The sequence below is a fragment of the Balaenoptera acutorostrata genome, chromosome 20 (genome assembly GCF_949987535.1).
Source record: "Balaenoptera acutorostrata chromosome 20, mBalAcu1.1, whole genome shotgun sequence".
NCBI classification, from domain to species: Eukaryota; Metazoa; Chordata; class Mammalia; order Artiodactyla; family Balaenopteridae; genus Balaenoptera; species Balaenoptera acutorostrata.
In genome coordinates this window covers 44988350-44995433 of record NC_080083.1, presented here as the reverse complement: position 1 = coordinate 44995433, position 7084 = coordinate 44988350, and the positions used below count along the sequence as shown (strand labels likewise).

General features: G+C 40.7%; 1 pseudogene; it reads right to left on the bottom strand.

The window, feature by feature from the left end:
- Positions 1–489: 489 nt before the first annotated feature.
- On the bottom strand, positions 490–1063 carry LOC103020879 (60S ribosomal protein L36-like; annotated as a pseudogene).
- Positions 1064–7084: the final 6021 nt, after the last annotated feature.

Here is a 7084-nt window from a genome sequence, read left to right as displayed (position 1 = left end):
TTGAGGATATTACTGTCTCCCGTTATGATGATGGATTTTTCAGTCGTGTCTTTTAGTCTGTCAGTTTTTGTAGTATAGCTTTCATCATTATGTAGTGAACTTTTCGTATCTAATAATATTTTTTGCTTTCAAGTACATTTTATCTTGTTACTTTGTTACTTACGTAGTTATGTCAGCTTTCTTTTACTTTGTATTTGCTTAGTGTGTCTTTTCCATTCTTTTGATTTCAACCTTTCTGTATCCTTATATTCTAGATGGGTTTTTCAAAAAGTGTATAGAGCTGGATTTTTCACTGCTCTGACAAGCTTTTAACTGCAGCATCTATCGCATTATACTTATTGCAATTACTGATTTTTTTTTTAGCTATTTAGTTCCCCTTTTTATGATTATTTTTTCTCTGCCCTCTTAACTTTGTTTTGATTGCTAACTTTTTATCACTACATTCCCCCCCCCATTAGTTTAGAAGCTAAATATTTTATTCCTAGACTTTTAGTGCTTGATCTAAAAATTTGTTATGAGTACTTAACTCATCAAAGTCCAAAGTAAATCATTACCCTTTTGCCTTTTCCAAACACTGTGAGAACCTGAAAACACTTTAATTCCAATCACCCACTTTCTGACTTACATTACTGGGTTGTATATTTTAGTTCTACCTTAACTGAGGTTGGGTTTTGTTGTTTTGTTTGTTTGTTTGTTTGGGGTTTTTTTTCCTGTACAGTTTTTCTTATGCACAGAGCAGGGAGGGGCCTCAGTTTCTTGGCAACTGCTTTCCTCATGGTGGCCAGGACATTGCTCAGTTCTCTTGCTTTCCTCTTGGCACAGATACGTGTCCCTAATGTTTTCTGGATAAACTCGAGGGCCTGCTTGTCCTTGGAGACCTTGAACATCTCCGTGTCATGTTGCTCATTTAGGGCAAAGCTGCACACCTCTTGGATCACGTCCTGAGGGAACTCGGTGTGCTTGATGAGGTGCCCAAGGCCACAGCTGTGTCTTGGCTGGGTCATGATCTTGGTCACCTTCTGGCCCTTGTTGAGCCCATGGCCACAGGGTAGCACAGAGCCATGGTTAGACCTATACTGCGGTCCCTGGGGCCAGATGGCAGCAGATACCCTTTTGTTAGTTTTTTAATGCCTTAGAAACTTACGATAGTTTTATGTAGTCAATAGATTAGATAAAATAGATAGTCCCTATGTGGTTAATTATTTTACCTTTTACCGCTCTACCCTCCTTTTCATTTGTTTGAGATTCCTTCTTTTTCACCTTCGTTCTTTATAGATTTTCAGTGGGTATAGAATTCTAAGTTGATTGTAATTTCCTCTCAACACATTGGAAGTATTGTTTCATTATCTTCTTATTTTATTTTTAAATTTTTGGCTGCGTTGGGTCTTTGTTGCTGCACGTGGGCTTTCTCTAGTTGCGGCGAGCGGAGGCTACTCTTGTTTGCAGTGCGCCGGCTTATTGCGATGGCTTCTCTTGTTGCAGAGCACGGGCTCCAGGCACGCAAGCTTCAGTAGTTGTGGTGCACGGGCTTAATTGCTCTGAGGCATGTGGGATCTTCCCGGACCAGGGCTTGAACCCATGTCCCCTGCATTGGCAGGCAGATTCTTAACCACTGCGCCACCAGGGAAGTCCTGTACCATTATCTTCTTACCTTTATTGTTGCTCTTAAGAAGTTGGCTATCAGTCTAATGTTGCAGCTTTGAAGTTATCTGACCTTTCTCTCTGCTTTTACGATCTAGTCTGTCTTTGGTGTTCTGCAATTTTATTATCATGTGTTGGATTGGAAATCTCCTTTTATTTCTATTAGAAATTCAGTGGGGGCTTCCCTGGTGGCACAGTAGTTAAGAATCCACCTGCTAATGCACGGGACATGGGTTTGAGCCTTGGTTCGGGAAGATCAGACCTGCCACGGAGCAACTAAGCCCATGTGCCACAATTACTGAGCCTGCGCTCTAGAGCCTGCGCGCCACAACTACTGAAGATGGCGCACCTAGAGCCCGTGCTCCTCAACAAGAGAAGCCACCGCAATGAGAAGGCCGCACACTGCCACGAAGAGTAGCCCCCACTCGCCACAACTAGAGAAAGCTCGTGCACAGCAACAAAGACCCAACGCAGCCAAAAATAAATAAATAGATAGATAGATTTAAAAAAAGGACAGAAATTAATTGAATTTCTTGAATCTGAGTATTCTTTCATATTTCATTTCTTTGGCTCACTGTGCTATAGCTTGAGTCATTTCTTCAGGTGTTTTCTAGTTCACTAATTCTCTCTTCAGTGTGTCTAATCTGCTATTAATTCAGTCCACTCAGTTTTAAATTTTATTTATTATATTTTTCAGTTCCAGAATTTTATTTATTTTTTTAAACTACTTGATCATTTTTGTAGCTCTTCTTATTTACTCATATTATTTCTTTTTTATTTCTTAAAAGCTCTAAAATAGTTATTTTATATTGTGTTTCTGATCATTCCTATATCTAAAGTTTTTATAAATCTGATTCTGTTGCCTATATTCCTGCATCTCTTGCTCCTGCAGCTTAGCTTCCTTGGGTTTTGTGATTTTTTTCCCCCCATTAAAAAAAATTGAATTGCTTATTGAGTTTTGAGAGATCTTTAAATATTTTGGGTATAAATTCTTTTTTTTAATTAATTTTTATTGGAGTATAGTTGCTTTGCAATGTTGTGTTAGTTTCTACTGTACAGCAAAATGAATCAGCTATACATATACACATATCCCCTCTTTTTTGGATTTTCTTCCCATTTAGGTTACCACAGTGCATTAAATAGAGTTCCCTGTGCTACAGTATATTCTCATTAGTTTTCGTGATTTTTTTTTTGAATTTTTGAATTTTATTTTATTTATTTTTTTATACAGCAGGTTCTCATTAGTCATCAATTTTATACACATCAGTGTATACATGTCAATCCCAATCTCCCAATTCATCACACCACCATCCCCACCCCCCTGCAACTTTCCCCCCTTGGTGTCCATACGTTTGTTCTCTACATCTGTGTCTCAACTTCTGCCCTGCAAACCGGTTCATCTGTACCATTTTTCTAGGTTCCACATACATGCGTTAATATACGATATTTGTTTTTCTCTTTCTGACTTACTTCACTCTGTATGACAGTCTCTAGATCCATCCACGTCTCAACAAATGACCCAATTTCGTTCCTTTTTATGACTGAGTAATATTCCATTGTATATATGTACCACATCTTCTTTATCCATTCATCTGTCGATGGGCATTTAGGTTGCTTCCATGACCTGGTTATTGTAAATAGTGCTGCAATGAACATTGGGGTGCATGTGTCTTTTTGAATTATGGTTTTCTCTGGGTATATGCCCAGTAGTGGGATTGCTGGATCATATGGTAATTCTATTTTTAGTTTTTTAAGGACCCTCCATACTGTTCTCCATAGTGGCTGTATCAATTTACGTTCCCACCAACATTGCAAGAGGGTTCCCTTTTCTCCACACCCTCTCCAGCATTTGTTGTTTGTAGATTTTCTGATGATGCCCATTCTAACTGGTGTGAGGTGATACCTCATTGTAGTTTTGATTTGCATTTCTCTAATAATTAGTGATGTTAAGCAGCTTTTAAAAATCATTTTTTAAAAATTTTACTGCAGTATAGTTGATTTACAATGTTGTGTTAATTTCTGCTATACAGCAAAGTGACTCAGTTATATATATATATGTGTGTGTGTGTGTGTATATGTATGTGTGTATATATATATATATTCTTTTTCATGTTCTTTTCCATTATGGTTTATTACAGGATATGGAATATAGTTCCCTGTGTTATACAGTAGGACCTTTTTGTTTATGGGTTTTGTGATTTTTTTTTTTTTTTTTTGCAGCGCTCTTAGGGGTTAATAATTTATCCCGGTTCTCCCTATTCCCCTAGGATCTTCAACTGGGCACCAGATATATATACATATTTTTTAAATTTTGTTTATTTATTTATTATTTTATGGCTGTGTTGGGTCTTCGTTTCTGTGCGAGGGCTTTCTCTAATTGCAGCAAGTGGGGGCCACTCTTCATCGTGGTGAGCGGGCCTCTCACTATCACAGCCTCTGTTGTTGCGGAGCACACGCTCCAGATGTGCAGGCTCAGCAATTGTGGATAACGGGCCTAGCTGCTCCGCGGCATGTGGGATCTTCCCAGACCAGGGCTCGAACCCGTGTCCCCTGCACTGGCAGGCAGACTCTCAACCACTGCGCCACCAGGGAAGCCCCCAAGGGTTTTGTGATTTTTGACTGTGGTTTAATATTTCTTAAAATTTTATCTGTGGGAATTTTGGAGGGCCTGAGATAAAGGTGGGTTCATCTAAGAGGATTTGTATTTGCTTCTTCCAGCACTTAGGACCACTTTACATTACATGCTCTGCTAGAGGCTTTTCAGACCATCCAATTAATATGAATCTGCGCTGCCAACTTGTTTTAGCGCTAGCTTTTGGTTACACATTTTCAGGAAGTTGTTTCACTTTCCTGTGGTAACAAGAATCAAGACAGCCCATTTTGGTTGCAGACCTTCCAGGTGGAAGGATTAGATTTATTTCTGGATTAGCCTAACAGTAAAAGTATAGCCTTTAAGGGCCTGACCTGTATGAGGAGGTATCCAGTTAGAATCTCCACCTTAGGCAGACCTGGGGCTCTGCCTCCTGTCCCTGGAGCTCCTTGAGGTCTTGAAAACTGAGAGCCAACTGGTTTGATAATTTCTTCATTTATCTCTGGGTTCCTACCATCACTTGGTTTTGGATGAATATTCCTTATTTTTATTCATGCATTTAGAAGAAAATATTTTTCGTATTTCATCCAGAATTTTTCGTTTTCAGCAGGGGAATTAGTTAGGATGCCTGGATTTATGATATCATCCAAAATGCAAGTCTGCATCACTTATTTTTCAATAATATTCTTAAAGTTTCTTTAGAAAATACTCAGGCTTTTATGTGCATTGCCTTTATGTGCCAAACCTTTCTTCCATCTCTTTATATTATTCTTTCCTTTCAATACCCTGTCCTTTAAGTATGACACATACTCATTGAACTTTAGCATGTGAAACTGATATCTTTGGCTGATGAAGAATTATGTAATGTTAGGCAGAGAAAAAGATTTCAAGGGCAGCTGAGGTCTGCAACGTTCATGCAGTTTTGGATCATTTTTGCCTCTTGTTTTCTCTTATGGTTTAAACTTCAATTTTTAAATACTTCTAAATTGCCCTGTTTATTTTCCTCCTTAACATCTCTGGTAAACAGAACAGTTAATGTTTATCAAAGGAACATTTTTAAGGACAGCGTGAGCACATTGGATGATCTCTATTTTCAGCGTGTTGGGTTTTTTTTTTTTTTTTTAATTAATTTATTTATTTATTTATTTATTTTTGGCTGTGTTGGGTCTTCGTTTCTGTGCAAGAGCTTTCTCCAGTTGCGGCGAGCAGGGCCCACTCTTCATCGCGGTGCGCGGGCCTCTCACTGCCGCGGAGCACAGGCTCCAGACGCGCAGGCTCAGTAGCCGTGGCTCACGGGCCTAGCCGCTCCGCGGCATGTGGGATCTTCCCAGACCGGGGCACGAACCCGTGTCCCCTGCATTGGCAGGCGGATTCCCAACCACTGCGCCACCGGGGAAGCCCGCGTGTTGGGTTTTGAAGCACATAATAGAAGCATTTTGAGCATCTGATTCTCCACATTTTATCAAATAACAAATTTTATTTTCTATGAGTGCACTGATTATCGCAGCAAGAGCAAGAAAACATGGCAAAGAGGAGAGGAGATGGGCTCAACTCTCGCTTCTATTTCTCAGCCTTTCTTTTTCTCACTTTCCTTCTATTTCCTAAAACCTCTGACCAGCTTGGAGGAAGCCATACCCCACTCCTCCTGAAAAAGAACAAAAATGGTACTCTTCTTACTCTCAGGAGCGTTCTCCCAGGTGACCTGCTTCAATCTCAGTTTTTTCTGGGACATCATTTTCTCCTTGTTTTCTCTCCTGTCTCTCTGGTTTCTCCTTCTCACCTCCTTCTCAGCTATTTTCTCTTTACCTACTCCTTAAATGCCAGTGTTCCTTAAGGCTGTGCAAGAGACCATTTTCTCTTCTTCATCTAAACACTCACCCCCACCTGTGGCTCTGTTCACTACTTTATGCTGATGATTCACAAAGATATCTCCAGGTCAGCCTCCCCAGGAGCTCCAGATCCTCATAACCAGCTACCTACTGGGCACCTTCACCTGGATGGCTCAGGGGCTTCTCAACCCAGTATATCCCAACTCATTTTTCCACTCAGCTCTCCACCTCCACTAATATCTGCTTCTCTTCCTGCTTCTGTGTCAGCCGGAACCTGTTTTACACCATTCTGTTTCTTTATATCCTTATCTCCTTCTTTCTCTAAGAAGGGCCAGTTTTTTCTTTATATATATAATTATGTATATATAAATTTCTATATTATAGTATGTCATTATATATTCATTTTCTATTCCATTGCCAGTGCTACTGCCCCATCCAGCCTGGCCCTTATCCTTTCTTGCTTAGGCCACTACATTTGCATCTTTTTTTCTTTTTCAAGCCACTCCACACGGCTTGCAGGATCTTAGTTCCCTGACCAGGGATTGAACCCGGCCCACGACAGTGAAAGCCCCAAGTCGTAACCCCTGGTGTCGTGACCACTGGATCGCCAGGGAGTTCCCTACATTTGCATCTTAACTGATCTCCCTGCTTCCCCTAACATCCTCCTCTAATCCATCCTCCACACTGCCTCCAGGGGTTCTCCAGTGTGATGGTTCTAGAATGCAAATTTGGTGATATCTTTTCTTGTTTAAAATCCTTCACTGGTGCACTCACCTTCAGGACACGTTAGAATCCCTCCACGTAACATGCAAGCTCCCCTACTCTTATCTTGGCATGCGCCTCTCTTGTACCTTGCCACACCCGCCCCGTGTGCCCTCAGAGTGAATAACTCACACTTCCCAAAGGCCCTAGGGCTCTTGCACACCAGTGTACTTTGCTGGGAACGCTTTCCTCTTTTCGTTCACTTCTTAGCCAGCTCATTCCTTGCTGTTTATATCCTTCCAGTCTCAGCTCAGCTTCACTT